This window comes from Prenolepis imparis, unplaced genomic scaffold (assembly GCF_030444845.1).
Source record: "Prenolepis imparis isolate NDT839.2.m4 unplaced genomic scaffold, iyPreImpa1.0 SCAF_1, whole genome shotgun sequence".
Classification (NCBI taxonomy): Eukaryota; Metazoa; Arthropoda; class Insecta; order Hymenoptera; family Formicidae; genus Prenolepis; species Prenolepis imparis.
The window spans coordinates 17,534,023-17,550,958 of NW_028141159.1; the positions used below are offsets into that span (position 1 = coordinate 17,534,023).

Consider the following 16,936-nt stretch of genomic DNA (forward strand, 5'->3'; position numbering starts at 1 on the left):
ATTCTTTTTTATACAAAAGCGAGGAATGATGCGCGCGCTTGTGTTGTTCAAGTTGTTTTAAAAGATATATGATTGTTTCTTATTTTTTCCCCTATTAATTTTCTTATTTTGCTTCTTTTTCTAATTGCTATTATATTTCTATATATTTCTATTATATTTCTGTTATATTATATGTTCTTAAACATATTTTTCAAACATATTTTTTTAAAAAATATTTCTTATAAACAGTAGTCGAGATGCAGCACGAAATGTTATAATTCTCGTCGCTTTTCCATGGATTCATTCTAATAACGCGAATAATGCAACATTATTTCTTTTGTCCTCCACAATCCCGTCAGTTTGTTTTTCTTTCAAATACCTTTTCAGGAGAGAATAAAACTTTTAGGACAATATAAGGTCTCTATTCTTTCAACGTTTGGACGCCGCGCCGTCACGTCGACTGGCGCCAACCCAGCGGCGACTGCGCGAACTTCAAGTCGGTTCCCCCCCCACTTTGCCGTGGGAGAGAGAGAGAAGGACGACGCGTGGAGCCGTGTTGTACGCGTCTCGTGCTCGTGCTTTCAGTCGGCGTTTGGCTGCCAGAGCTTCGAATGAAAGAGAGTCGGCCTCTCTCTTTTCGCGTTCGCGTAAACAAACAAGAGTAAGACGCGCGTCGCGTTGTTTCGTTTACGAGTGTACCTTAATCCGTTGCTCACTTTCGCGTTCGTGTGTGATTGCGTCGTCGGATCGATCGCCGGATTAACGGACATTTCTATGGATATCCGGCACGTCTCGAAGGAACAGTGACAAAACTACCGTGGCTTTCATGGTTCGTGCATCGAATACCGGTTCGCAGGACCTAACACGGGACGGACTCAGTTGTGTGTCGAGGATCAACGTCGCTATGGAGCCGCAGGATTGCTAATTGTGCCTTCTCTCTTCGCGAAACCGGTGAGTGTGTAATGCATGACTTGTATCGATTCGGCAACGCGACCGGTTGCCAATCATTAGCACGGCCATTGTGTGTATACGACGGGATTTATATCTCTCACAGGTTTCTTCTCTCTCGAGAGAACCAAGACGAAGAGAACAATGCGCAATTTTCGATCGCGATCAATGAAAAAACGCATCTGCACGTATAATTCGCCTTTTCCTGAAATCTGATATCAAGATGGCGGCCGATGTTTTCTTTTGCGAGATAAAATGCGCGCGAAATTTAGGGGCGCTATATCACGTCATCATTTTTCAAACGATCACGTGATATAGTTTGAAGGTCGCGATACTTTTTCTCTCTTTGCATCTCCAACATGCGTAAAGTACTGCGATAGTGACTGTTATTGCATCTCGTCAGCACTTTTTTTTCTCGGATAATATATATATATATATATATATATTTACACGCTTTACATTTACAAGATCTGTGATCGATAAATTCGGTCGTATAAGCGTCGCAGCGTGAATCAATTTTACATCGTCATTGATTTATTTCCATTGGCAATGAAATATTTGTTGCTGATTTTTTAATTAACGTTCTCTCTCTGAAATTACTGCGTGACTGTGTATTATTACACTGAAAGAAAAATTTGTTAACTTGATTAAACCTTTCAACTAAATTATTATTTTGTTAATTGAACACATATTAGTATTTAAGTCAAATATACGTTTTGTTAGATTTAATATGTTATATTTAATTTAAATATTTCTAAACACAGAGAATTTTCTCTTAGAATTTACCCTGAAAATCAACAATCGTGGGGCAATAGGTATGGAAAGAATTTTATGAAAATTTCTCTGATTAATATTTATATATCACAATAAACATAATAATATCTGCACGTTAAAATATAAAACATGTTTGAGTAATTTTACCATGCAGTTTAGTAAAATTAATCAAACATGTTTTATATTTTATTGTGATAGATATTATTATTTTTATTGTGATAAATATTAATCAGAGAGATTCTCATAAAATTCTTTCCATATCATATTGTCCCGTGATTACCATGATTTTCAGGGTAAATTCTAAGAGAAAATTCTCTCCGTGTATGTTCAATTAACAAAATAATATTTAGTTGAAAGGTTTAGTCAAATTAACAAATATTTTTTTCAGTGTATTCTTATTATTAATCAGTGTTATCAATATTGTTTAACGTTACAAGCACATAAATAACGTTATCGACATTTATTTGGCATTATTAATGCTACTTTATTGCGTAATAATATTACGAACGATTATTTAATATCCACGAGACGAGTTTGATATATTTTCGTACATACGATTAAATATATCCGTACACCAATGTGTGAATGAATAGAATGTTGAAAAGTAAAAAAAAAAAAGTATCATTCTTGTTTCTCATCCGAACACGAGACGTTTGTATTCTTTCGTCAACGTCGTTCTTGAATAAACATTCGGGCTGAAGGGTAGACCCGTTTTTTACGTACATCGTATCTTTCATTAGCGCTTTTACATCCTTCGACGCGTCGTCGTTCTTCGCATCACGCGCGCGAGATTCCGTCGTATACCGGGTGTCCGATACTTACGGAGCGAAAGAAAGAGGAAAGAAAAGAGAGAGAAAGGGAACAGCTCTGGCATTTAATGATCCAGTTAGCCCGATTCCCTTCGGTCACTTTGTTCATAGCAGTGTATTAGAGCCTCGCCAGTTCATTGCGCATCTCTTTCTCTCTCGTTCTTTCTCGGTTCAAACGAAGCCGGGTCGCCTTCGGAGCGGTACAAATCACGAACAGAGAGGTCGTAATCCCGAGAACGTAGATCGGCAATACGAGAGCCTCGAGGAAGCGGTATATATTTCCTCGTGGGGCGTGGTGATTAGCGCGATGGTAATAATTTTGACGCATAGTTAGGTGTACTTAATGTTGCGGTTGCGTGTTATTCGCCAACGCTCGTTGTACTCTGTTTTTCGAGGCACACTGTATACGAGAGAACGTGCTATCCCTCGAGCATCGCGATCGTGTTATTCGACCATCGAGAAACTGAATGAATAATAGCGTAACGTCATCGTGTTTTTCTTTCTTTTCTTTTTTTCTTTTTTTTTTTAGTAAGGATTCTAACTTGAGAAATTATTTGAATAATAGAAGATTAAGATTCTCGATCTGGAATTTAATGAGACTTACATGTATCTTTGCTATAATTGAATCTCACCGAATATTTATCGAGACGCTCGTATTTTCAAAGCAAACTTGATTCGGAGATACTTGACATACATCGATACGTTTTTTTTTTTTTTTCGATCTCATCTGTCGTTAAATTTGAAGACATCTCTCTTTTTTGTCTGACATATGATTATTATTCGATCATCCCATCGGCTACAGAGAATATATTCATAATCTTCTTTTACAAACATAGTACATACATTGAAAACGATATGTGTAACATTAAAATCTCCCGTACTTAGAAATATTAAAAATTAAAAATACGATTAAAAAATATATTGAGTTTGATTAATTTTGTAGCTAAGTAGAGCACTCGCTTTGTTTTCTATATTAATTATTGATAACAGAAAATTATGTATACACAATGCATCGATCGATCGATACAAGGAAGTCGCGAGTCGTCGAAGAGACGTAACCCCCTCGCTTTCTGCGCGATCTATAAAAATTTATATAAAAGTCTCGGACGCAGCGCGACTTGTCGTGAGGTCATGAATAATTTATCGGAGCGCGTCCCCGTCGTTTCGTGCTTCCATCGGGTGAGTAGAAGAGAAAAGGGAGAAGGAGAAAGATGTCGTGCCGTTTATACGAGGTCTGGATTTCAGGCCCCCCTCCTGGGCACGATCCTTTGTCGTTGAATAACAATAACAAACGCGGATTACGTTTAATTGGTCCCACAGATTACGGAACGCGCGCCGCGTAAACGTAAGCTTGGGGTGGTTGTGTTTCAGTCGTAAAATGTACTATATAAACAAATCTTTTACTAACTGTTAAATATGACGATAAGAAGCGCGAGACGCTAGTTATGCATCTTTCACGAGAATGTTCAAAGAATTATAATTAAATACATATTTTAAATATCCAGTTTATATAAATAATTTTATTAGACGATTCCATCTCTTGATTATCAGCGATTTAGAATCTTAACAATTTGAAATATGATTAAATTAATTAATAAATTAATATATTAATAAATATATGTATAATATATGTATATTATATATACATATATTATATTTTTATATTACGTATAATAATATATATTATAATATATTTAAAAAATATATATATGTACACTGAGAGATTTTCTCTTAGAATTTACCCTGAAAATCATGGTAATCGTGGGACAATATGGTATGGAAAGAATTTTATGAGAATTTCTCTGATTAATATTTATCACAATAAAAATAATATCTATCACAATAAAATATAAAACATGTTTACTAAACTGCATAGTAAAATCAATCAAACATGTTTTATATTTTAACGTGTAGATATTATTATTTTTATTATGATAAATATTAATCAGAGAAATTCTCATAAAATTCTTCCCATACCATATTGTCCCACGATTACCATGATTTTCAGAGTAAATTCTAAGAGAAAATTCTCTCTGTGTATAATTATATACATATAATATATATATATATATAAATACATATATAAATATACATATATTGATTATATTATTTGTGTGACATTGAAATTCGCTTCTAGAGCTTATTTACGTACGTTTATGCATTAATCGAGACATTTACGTGTTAATCTTTAGCATCTATCTCGTGGACGCGCACGTCGCGTACGGGATACGTGAGGTCAGATACAATGTGAAGCAGCCCGATGTGAAATCCACGCCAAGATACATGCACAATTCGCGTGCAGCGTGTTCCGAACACGCTGCACGTCGTGTCGCACTCGGTCCGCATGTTGCGCTGCTTTAGTATTACCCGGCTGTCTAGATGTAATGGCCTGTCGAGACTGATGGGTATACGTAACGGCGTGGCGGCAGCGCGAGATAAAAAGGCCATAATTTATACCATTCGCTTTACACATCCGTTTATTAACGCACGTATTTCTTGCTTGCATCTGTATCTGATTGTGAGCGCGGGGAACCTAATAATAGTTTATACAGTTGAATAGACGAAAATCAGGACAGAATGAGGAGAGCTTCTTATCCTTGCTAAATATTGTGGTTAACGGAAGGACGCAGCGGTTATTTTATATTTTAGATACATTTTAAGAGAGGTATAGTGTTGTGAAAGGTTTTTAGATTTAAGAATTTTGATGAAAGATTTGTGAGAGATCACCATATTGATGAATGTTGAACCCCCAAGCAGGTATATCCAAACAAATATTCGGGTCAAGGAGATACCTGAAAACGTAAATTTTAGAGTAACGTTTTACTATGTGAATAAAGATATAACTTCTCCTGTAAAATAAACTTTATATAAATCTTTGTAACACATTATAAAGAATCCATAAAAAATTCCAGAATTTATGATATATGTATGTATATAATTTAACTGTATAATTGTATTTTTTTACCAACATTTTTGTGCGCACACGCGATTGCAATTAACGCACATAAAATATTAAATTGAGATATATGAATCAGAATTAACTATATATATCAACTAGTATATATATGACATACGAAATTAATTAAAAAATGAAATAAGAATTATTTGAAAGATTTAAAAATAAAATAACCATTCAGTACAGAGAAACAAATAAAAGAGAAGCGCGATATATTTATTTATATAAATCTTATTGAGATTTTACAGAGAGAAAGAGATAATTTAATACTAATACAAATAATTTTACGGCGAGAGATGCGACGTCGATGATAATTTCTCCGTGCAATATCGCCGCGTGCATAAATTTCTATCGACGACGAGCGCGCTAATCGGACGGCGCGCACTTATCGCGGAAAAAGTAACGGTACGAGAGCGACGAGACGAGAGGAGAAGAGACCAGGCGTGTCCAAAGTTATCTCGCCATGTCGAAGAAAGACTTTCGCAAGATGCCGTTCTCACGACATAAATTAAAATCAGGCACGAGTTTCGGTCCTTACCTCTATCGACCCATCTTATACCTTACCTTACCTTATACCGTTTCGAGTTTTATAGTCGCGAACACGTCGCGCGGTATACAATCTGACCGATTCTCTTTCATGACTCGTTCAGATCCTAATCTCCGGCGGGTGGACATTATAGAAGCATTTCGGAATATCGTAATAGGATTATACAGGGTATTGAGAAAACCAGAAGGAGACAGTGTCTCCCGAGCATTTCCTGCCGTGCCCTTCTCTTAATCTCGTATTAATCCATCGTATGCCTATTTCTACGCGAACAGAAAGAGTTTTGTCAAAGTTAGATCGTAAATTTTTTATGTTCTCTTATTTTTTTTATAATTCGCGCTAATAGTTCTTCTTTAGAGACAAAGTTTCACTCGTAATTATATACCCACAGAAATAATTCAAAAACGATGTTAATCTTTTTGCGTTTACCGAATCGTTAAAATTGTATTACGTTTTCATATTTTTAAATTTCGTAATTTCTAAATTTGAGTCACACAATCAAGATTTCGATATTTTATACATTCCCTTCCACACTGAAAGAATTTTCTCTTATCATCGTAATCGTGGGACAATATGGCATGGAAAGAATTTTATGAGAATTTCTGTGATTAATATTTATCACAATAAAAATAATATCCAGTACAATAAAATATAAAATATGTTTGATTAATTTTACTATGCAGTTTAGTAAAATTAATCAAACATGTTTTATATTTTATTGTGATAAATATTAATCAGAGAAATTCTCATAAAATTCTTTCCATACCATATTGTCCCACGATTACGATGATTTTCAGGGTAAAGTCTAAAAAAAAATTCGATCTGTGCACGATTTAATCCAGTGCCTAACTCGAATTGTGGTGGTCGTAATTACAATCCGCTCGGTTTTTTCTCGACACCGAGAAAAATATCTGGTTTCTCGAAATCCCCAGAGCACAGAGCTCTCGGTCGCGTTCTGGTTGCGTAAAACTTTATCTCTACCCCGCCTAGATTAGGCGCGCGTCCGCGCGCTGACGATACGACGAATTCGAGACGATCAAAGGGAGAAGCCGGTGTGTCGTGACGGGTATTATATTCCCCAGGAGTGTGACGACGAATCTCTCATATATGAGAGCGCTCGCGCATGAATACCGTGGTGTCATGTAAATTTAAAGCCGTACGAAACTCACGCTCTCGCTCGTTTCGACGGTAATTTCGCTGACCGCCCGGGACACACTAAATATTCAACGTTGGAAAAAAACACATTCGGCGCCTCATTAAGTTACACGCGATAATTACGATGCGTTACGAATGTAATAATTTCGGCCTCGATTTTCACAAGTCTGAGAAAAATTGAGAAATTACACAACAACTTCTTTTCCCTCTCATGCATATTCGACATCTTGGAGCAAGAATCGGCAGCGATATTCCGTCTTGTGTGTTTAAAGGATAAATTTATAACGGTATTTCTATGTAACGGTACATCATCATCTAGAATACATCTACCGTTTTCGAAGTATATATCGAATGATTATATTTATAAATTTATTGACGTTTCCTACAAGTTTTCATGTTTTATACCTTACTATCCGGTTTATATATTTTTTTTAGATTTTAATTTTTATCAGTTGTATCATAAAGAGTTAACATAAAAATCATCGTAAAAATATATTATTCCATGCTTCCTCGTGAGACCTCGAGCTGTAAACGTCGATCGAAATCGTTTTCGGACGGGTATCGATATCGACTTCGCTTTCCACAACGTGATTTAGTGTTCGTGACCCTCTTTGTGGCGACTATGCCAATGCGATGTGCGTTGCCTTGACTGCAAGACGATATCCAGACCTTACCGAAGGGCCGTTTTTTTTTTTTTTTTTTTTCAAGAGGGCTCGAACCTCGCTGTTCGGGAACCCCCGCGGTCAACCATTGTCGAGGTGGCTGTCTTGGATGCGGATCGAAATTTTAAAAAAGTCGCGTTTAAACCATCTTCGCCGCGTGATTCCCGAGGGAGAAATCGTAAAGCACCTTCCGAAAATCGTGTAGGTGAGACAGGCGCGTTCAATGAGAAACTCGTCAAATGGATAAAAAAAAAGTCTCCATCTCTGTGGTGCCCTAACCGAAGAATAATCCGATTAATCACTGTAATCTCGCCGTCGTTTGATTTTTCTGCACTTTACCGTTCTTCTTTGTAATGTTTCTTTTCCTTTTTGCCGACGTATCAATTTCGCTGCAACACGAGAATTCTAACGATCGCTGTCAATTCTCGTATGGTACACAAGTTCTCTCTTTTTTGTCTTCAACGAACGTGAAGAGAATATATTATTCGAGTAAGAAATTAGAATTTTTAAATGGACGAGATAAATGACAAGATTTTCATTTTTTTTCTTAATTATATTTATTGGCGATGCTTGTCTAAAACATTTTAAAATAAGTAAGGTAAAAGAGAAAGAGAAAAAATTAAATTTAGTAAATTTCTTTAATAACTGACAAAAGTATATATGGCCTAAACGAATTGTTTTCGAACCCCATTGTTTTCGCAGTACATGCGATGTTTAAAAAAATGTACTTACATGTTAAAATTGTTTAGTAAATATTCGAAACGTGACGATTGAAAAGACGCTGGAGATTTTAGTGAAATTTTACAATACTAGTAAACCGAAAACCATGACGGATTGTCTATTTAAGGATACGAGTAGTGACTCTGAGGGATAAAAGTTTCTATTAGGAAAATTCGGTTGTATTCGGAACCGTTTTCCATCAACGTTTCTCAAAGTCATTGAAATGACTGTTCAGGTCAAACTCGGACTTATATTTGTGAGACGTTTGATCTTGAAAAGACATTTCGCTGCTCACAGTACGCATTATATGTTTTTAACAGCGGTGAATAATGATCCTTAATAGACATTGTCGACGTCAATCGCAACAGGTCCGGAAAAAATACAAATTTTTTTACATGTGTGCATTTGACGGCCTCTTCAAGGACGGAAGCTGCATTCTATCCGTTGCCTAAAAGGCAGCAGCGACTTATCTCCGGAATTTTAAGAGTCACACTCTAGCTACTAGCTTGTAACTAGTGTCGACTAGAAACGATTTTCGATCGGAGTTTGTTCACACACGAGCGCGTAGCGGAATCTATTATCGGATTTTCGAGCGCGAACGACCGCGACGTATTTACGCGCTGGAATCGTCGTTGTTCGGTCACGCCTCCGTCCGAACGCTCGTAAATCGTTTCCCCTAGTCACGCGGAACGCGAGACTCTTTGCAGAATGCTCGTTTGTCGCGGCTCCGATAACTCATATGGGTTTAAAAATTTTTTTCAAGCTCATCTCACGCGCCGAGAACGTTTAAAATCGCGGTGTCTTAAATTTCGTAGAGGTACGTACGAGTATTACTTTCTCATATACAAAGCTCGAGAGATACGACGGTTGTTGGTGAAACACGACTTACGATTGATGATAAAGATTCCGAGTCGTGTCACTTTAAATTTCGCACGTCTAACGAACCATGTAATAAATTTTATTTAAGAAAACGAAAAGGAAAACATATTTTTCTCTTTCATCGTTAAATTTACTTCAATTTCCGTGGCAAAAAAAAACACGTTATATATCTAAACTAACATAAATAATTATATTTAGATTCTAATATAGTAAATATCTAGATACAGGGAGTGGTTGTAGAACGTAGTTTGATAGATAATTATCACAGAGATCTTTTTAAAAATAATATCGCAGAATCTCTTATCGTTGAGACACTTGATCGTTATCAATCGCTGCGACAGAACACATTCGTAACGACGTCTCGATTCTATAGCTCGTCTCTTTCGATTTGCGTAAAGGGGAAGGGAGGAGGGAGAGAAGGGCCAGAAAAACCAGTTTTAGAATTCACCCACACTTTCGAGCAACACGCCCATTGCTTCGCGCATGTGTTGGCGTATAATATACACACACACGCGTGTGCGAGGGAGTCCGTGATTTAAATTTTCGAAGGTCGAACGAGCGGATACTCGAGACTCGGGAGAAGAAAAGGAAAGAAAAGGAAGAGCTGGGAAGAGATAGGCGAGCACGGTATACACGTGGTTCGCATCTGGCCAAGTTTTATACACGCGCCGGTAACAAGAAGCGAAAACGAAATAAGAAATCTTTCTTCTTATGCTCGATGCAAAGCATTTCCTCTGCGTTTTCCCTCTTTTCTCTCCCTTTCCCTTTTTTTCTTCCAACATAGTCTTTGACCTCGCCTCTTCCGTTCGGAATTAGTACTGTCATGTCCCTCGGTTAATCTTCTTCGTGTTAAGTCTGATTGTTTTGAGTGATAGTACGTCAGTAGAATGTAACGTTAAATATAACGATTTTCTAATTTATCTTACAGGCTTAGGTGCGATACCAAATCGATAACGTTAATCTCTTCTGTCACTATTTTCTTTAATGAGAAAAAATGTTTTATATGCCCTTTGATCATTATTATATCTGTAATATTTGTATTTTCTCGCTTATATTCTTTTTCTTAAGTGATATTTTTAAATTATTAACACGGGAGGATCACACATTCGATATTGATATACCGAGAATTTTTTTGATGTGCTTTGTTTGGAGAATAAAAAATTCAGAAGTTTCTCGTAGACTGATTTCCAAGGAAGGTCGTTCTTTGCAAACTGACCGTTGCTTGCATATACGGGACATCACGACCCGTACCGGTCCTCACGTTTCTCTCTTTTGCCCAATGGTCAGAGCAACTTCTCCTCATCACGGACCGAAGGATCCGTATATGGTGCTGGCCTACTACCTCTTCGGCACGCATACCGACGCACTTGCGTACGTGTGTGCATCGCTATATGGGAATAATCCCGCAGAATTATCGGAAGCTTCTTTCGGAAACTATTAATGAGGGAGCACAGTTTATCGAGCAAAATAAATTGGAAAGCAATTATTTGAAATTGATAAAAATATAGGTTTATTCTCTCCTCCCGAAATGTATAAATCTCCCGTAAATAATTACGTAGCACAGTTTACAATTTAAAATAATTGTTCACATAGAAAAGTTCATATATATAAATTTACATAATAATATACAAGATATAATTTGCGTATAATAAATAATGTGTAAATGATGAGTGAAATGATAAACGAATGATATATGAAGAAAGTTACATGTACGATAATTGCAGCATTAAAATTAATTGAGTTGTAAACGAAAATCTTTTTTATTCACAAAAATAATAGCGGGATATTGTACAGCTCCTTCTGATTAGGATCTGTTTATTCAGATTCTTATTCGCGAAAAACGTGCATTCCGCGATATTCGTATGCACGAAACAGTTATGCTATCGTCATTAACTCGGTAGAGTATCGCTCGATAAACACCGGCAATGTCGCGTAACGGAGTTTAAAATCTAAATGCAAAAGATACATACGTATACTGGGATCCCATTCTAGGCTTCTTTATTGTTCAGTTCATAAATTAGAGAGTTTAAGTTCGCAAAGGCGAAACTTTTGCTTATTCGTTATATCGACGTTATATTCTCCGCCCGATTCGCGCGAAGATATATTGCTCATTGTGTATGACATTAGGTGTATATGCATGACGCGAAACGGTGCGAAAGTCCACGAGACACGTTCACATTACAGATTATCATATTCGCCATTTGCTCTATCGTTAAAATATCTGTGCGAGGATGTTAAAGAGTATATTGCGCGCGAAATTTTCTCTATTAGATATCATCGGCGTATGCGTAAAAAATTCTAAACGAGCAGTGCTATTACATGCATCGCACATGACATTATATTATTTTATCTTTATTGCAGTTAAATGTCGATGAGATTTTTTATTCCTTTCTCAACTCTTTATCAGCTATCAATTTTCAATTTCGTATAAAAGTCGAAAGAGAGCCGACGTGTATCTCAAGTCGGTGAAAGCACACATTTTATCTTCGCGAGGAAATAAATGATAAATCGAGTGAAGACATTTAACGCCTCTGTAGCGAAGGGGTTAAAGGGGCGAGGATTAAAATAAATGGCTCGTACATGTATGCATGTATGTGTAACGTGGCGCTCTCGTATCCTATATCCTTATAGCGTGCATGCACTACTACATACAACTTTAACATATATATGCATATACTATATACCTATACATATATAATGCACTGCGATACTTTCTCGCCCGCGGCAAGGCAGCCACCTTGGCGTAGCTGCGCCTATTGCGATCTCGACGATCTTTTCTCGGACGTGACAAAATGGTTAGCATAGTCTTAACGATAATGATTCTCGTGTCTTTCAACCTCGCGCTTTTCAATTAATCGCCGCTCATCTTCGTACTTTGCGCGATTTCGCAGTAATAAATGTGACTCGCGTTGAAAAAAAAACACCATATCTCGTGTGCTTTTAATGCAACTATATCTACGTAAACAAGCGGGAGGGATATTTTTTACAATATCCTTTTGGTTACCTAAGATAACGCTACGAGATAAGGGCGTCTCCTGATAAACCTAATCGATGTTGATGCAAGTCGACTTTGCAATCGATCCATGTCGCTTTGATTTATTGACGTTTGCACATTTCGAAACGAATACTTTTGAAACAAGAATTGTTTCTCTTGTGAATCTGTCGAATGTTTTATATACGTTTTGCGATGATTTATTTTTATTTCTCGACTCTTTTCGAAGCTTTATATTACGTTACAGGTACATTGCCACGCATTTATCCTACTGGGAGAATTTTCTCTTAGAATTTACCCTGAAAATCATGGTAATCGTGGGACAATATGATATGGAAATAATTTTATGAGAATTTCTTTGATTAATATTTTTATCACAATAAAAATAATAATATCTATCACAATAAAATATAAAATATGTTTGATTAATTTTACTATGCGGTTTAGTAAAATTAAACATGTTTCATATTTTATTGTGATAGATATTATTATTTTTATTGTGATAAATATTAATCGGAGAAATTCTCATAAAATTCTTTCCATACCATATTGTCCCACGATTAGCATGATTTTCAGGGTAAATTCTAAAAGAAAATCCTCTCAGTGTATTAGCTCTTTAACGCGAACAGATTCTGGTCTGATTTCGTCAGTCAAGTCTCGTCGATGTTACATATAATGTTGGCTAATTTCTACGGACGTTTTTCAGCGTTAAGTCTAACGCGAGTTTGCTGACAGGAAACGCAGGAGAGATCCTAATTTGTTGGCACATTCGGTTTCTTTCTCTTTCTCTTTTTCTCTCTTGGTTACGCGATCTGCAACCTCGGCACGGGAAACAGTGGTTAGCTTATTACGCTTTACGGGGAGAACAGTCGCATGAATATGCCCTTTATGCTGGCCGAACCGCTAACGTACATAAAACCGGCATAGAAAACGTGTACACTTTGCCACGCGTGCCTTTTCCTTCCTATACTATTGAACAAACGAAATGTTTAACGCCTCTTGCTAAGACTATGCGACAGCTTGAACGATTAGGTAACGACTCTCGTGAAATTATGCACGGAGTTTGCATGTCGTGGAGAGGAAATTGACAAGTTTCTACATATTTTTAAACTCTATTCAATCCTCAGCCGGAAAATCTATTTAACGCGCGACATTATTTTCTTCCAAAGAAAAGCTGTTTTAATCAACAATTTTATTGTAAATTTTATATAAAGAATTTAAAATAGATTTTATATTGTCTGGATAAAAAGCTGTCTTATTAAAATAATTATTTTACAAGCTAGTTATAAACAATTGACCTTCGAAAAAAACAATCTTATCGATTCGTCTACGTCGTAGAATCCGATAATCGGATTATTAGAGACTTAGAGATTGTATAGCTCGATATCATAAAAAATTTGATATGAAAAAAAATATATAATTGATAAGCTATAAGTGGTAACGCAATAATATGATGCATTTAAACACGGGCAAAAGTAAATGCAAGCATAGAAATGGCGATTGTCTTACGCTGTAATTGCATCGTATCACGTCATTTTGTTCCGCTCTGAAATTACATATCACTGACCTCTTGTCAGCGATTCATCGATCATTTTCAGCCGACTTGGCGGATCACGTAACACGATTATTTTGCCATTTTACGATGTATCGAATAACGGAAGATACATTTGTTCGCGACGTGCCTTGTTTTTTTTGTTGCGGAGAGAAAAGTTATTATTCGTTTTGACTCTCTAAAAGTATGGCATATGTCGTCATCAATCATGTCATTTTTTCTCTTCGACAACTTTTTGTATTACTACATTACTAATTCAAAGCACGATTAGACCTTGCATTTTATCAAATTAAAACTTTGCGCGCGAAGGGGACAGAGAAAAGAGATGATATCTTTATATAATTTTATTTTAAATTACATATTACATTTTTAATTTCTCATTTTATTAATAAATGATCAATTCATAGCACAAAACTATGCGTTTTTAATATCGTAATTTGTGTTATATGTATAAAATTTAATTGATAAATAATCATACTTGCTCGATTCTCGCGGTTCAAAAGAAAAATTAATTATTACGGATTTGTTGACTCGCGAAAGAGTCGTGTTTTATCGATCCCAGATTTCTCGAGAACTTGTAATCCCCTCACAAAGTCTTCAAATTCTAATAAAGGCACGCGAACGAGCATCCTTGGTTTCCGCGCGAACTTGGTATGCAAAAACTAAAAAAAAAATATACCGATACTTGTGACAACTTTTAGTTGCTAAAGTGTACTGAGATTCAAGTGAGAGATAATCGGTTAAAGTTTAAAATAATCGTTTATTTTTAAAGTTCACAAACTGTCATCAGATTTTGCGCACACGTGCGTTATGTCTCAATTTAATCACACAATCTTATTTCGTACAATTTAATTATTTATATTTATGAATAACGATGTAGTTACGAGCTTTTCTTGAAAGTCAGTTCATTGAAGACATCGAAATTGTCGTTATTAATTATCCGCGGTCTTTTTAGATTTCAGAACGACGAACGTTAAAGAAATTGTCCCATGTTATACGAGCCGTAAAAAACAAGGATTGTGTCGATGCGACAAATATATTCAGCATATTTTGCTTGCTCGATCAATTCATTATTATTGTCGGAAAGTAATAGTGCGTTTTATGCCGAAAAGTATGCATTAACAATTTTCTACGCCTCTCTGATTTGTATCTCGCGTCTCGTGAAATATCATCGCGATTTATACCGTAAAGTTCCCCATCCGTTCGCCGACAGATTTCACACGCGAGGACGCATCATTTCCCGCGCTGTTCGCCACGCGGCTGTACACGGTGAGAGATGGACTTTTTGCGATACGCGCTCTCGTCGTTGTACTCTGCACAATCTAGAAGAGGAAGAAATTCGTACCCGTTCGTACATAATCGGAAGAGAGGAATCCGCAGTGATCCGCGTCGATGCGTGACGATCCGCGCGAGACCGCTTGACGCCACTTTTGTTATCTGGATTTCGCGCTCCTTCGGTCGAGTCGACCTTGCGCATATTGTTGTACATATATACATTATATGTTCGACGAGCGGTACATGTGTCGCGTGTACACAACGAAAGTATTTGCACGCGTGCGTATCACCGGGGCGTGTGATGTTGCGTATCCTTCTCTGGTAAACTCCCCTCTGTCGTATAAAAATAGACGCGAGATTAACGCTATCGATATCGTATGATTGCCACCGGGCGTGTTTTTTCTCTTTTTTTTCTCCAATACGGCAGTCGAGTATCGACAGCATATTCGCAATAGTTACCCGAGAGACACTCTGTCTGAAAAGAGAGAGCTACGTGAGTTATTCGAGAAATCTGATCGGAATTACGTCGAACCAGCGAAAATAACTTTGCAGCGAATAAAGTGTCGCGTTTAACTCGGAAAAAAACACGTGGTGTAATCCATTCGTGATAAATCAATATTAAATTGACATTTAATGTCAAACAATTCTTTTTGAAATTTAGGAAATTTTCGCATTCGCGCTAAACAATTTTTTGTCAAGCAAAGTTGTGTCTGCTGAGAGATCTGTAACTCATCTCACTATATTTATTTATCAGCTGTTGTGCGTTAAACTGTCATTTATTAACTGCGTTATCTTTCGAGAATTAGTTTTATCTAAACTGTTTGACATTTGCTGTCAGAAAGTTCATCACCATTATTGTTTCTTTCGCTATTTTTGGTAACGTCGGGAAATCGTGTATTGTGTTTAAATCTGTCAACTCTCGTGTGAGTTTTCAACACTAGAAACGCCTCTCCTAGCACCCGCGTAAAGCTTAGTTGTTAAGTGCCCGTTTCGTGTTTACCCCGTAAAACACTTCGTATGTACTTCGCGCAATAAACGATGGTAAAATAAGCTGTGTTTGTATGATGCGGCGTATCCGGTGTTTGGATAATCCAGCTCTATCTCAAACAAGCATATCATGCTAGCGCTAATTGATTGCACGTTAGACATTTCGTTCATTATTTCAGTGGAACAGAACTTGATCTAATACAAGCATTGAAAAGTAATAGCTTAATCGTCGACGATGTAATAGTTTTGTTTTCATCAATGTTTCATCATGTTGCTCTCTACGTTGTATATATTCTTTAGTGATTTGTAGTAGCTTGGAACAATATTTTCTAATAAAATAGATTGATATATGTGTTATATAATTTGAGAGGAATGAAAAGGTAGATAAATATGAAAGAACTTTATAGAATTTTGAGATGTTTCGATCAAGTATTTTCGTCTTTTCATGCAAGTCGAGCAAATCAAGTTTCATCAGCGATAGCAGATCGGGGAAAAAAATGACGAGGTGGGAAAAAATACGAGACAGGAACATGCGCAACTTCGCGGACATACACATACACAGCACACGATGTTATTAATTAGCGCAAACAATCTCGGCCATATGTCGAGATCCGCGACGTTAACGGAGAGATCGTGATTTATTTACGATGAAGCGGCGGCAGACACACACCGCTCATCTATGATCCTCTCCCATCTCCTTCCTC

General features: G+C 36.7%; 1 protein-coding gene across 2 annotated transcripts in view; it reads left to right on the forward strand.

The window, feature by feature from the left end:
- The first annotated feature begins 547 nt into the window (after positions 1 to 547).
- Sema5c (Semaphorin 5c) overlaps positions 548 to 16,936 on the forward strand; it is a 92,605-nt gene continuing 76,216 nt past the window's right edge. Inside the window, exon 1 of one of the 2 annotated variants that reach the window (XM_083034371.1) lies at positions 548 to 930. The gene's annotated coding sequence lies outside the window, so the exon portion shown is untranslated. Of the gene's footprint in view, positions 931 to 15,691; positions 15,739 to 16,936 lie in introns of those variants that run through there. The other variant, XM_083034380.1, reaches the window with a different exon arrangement.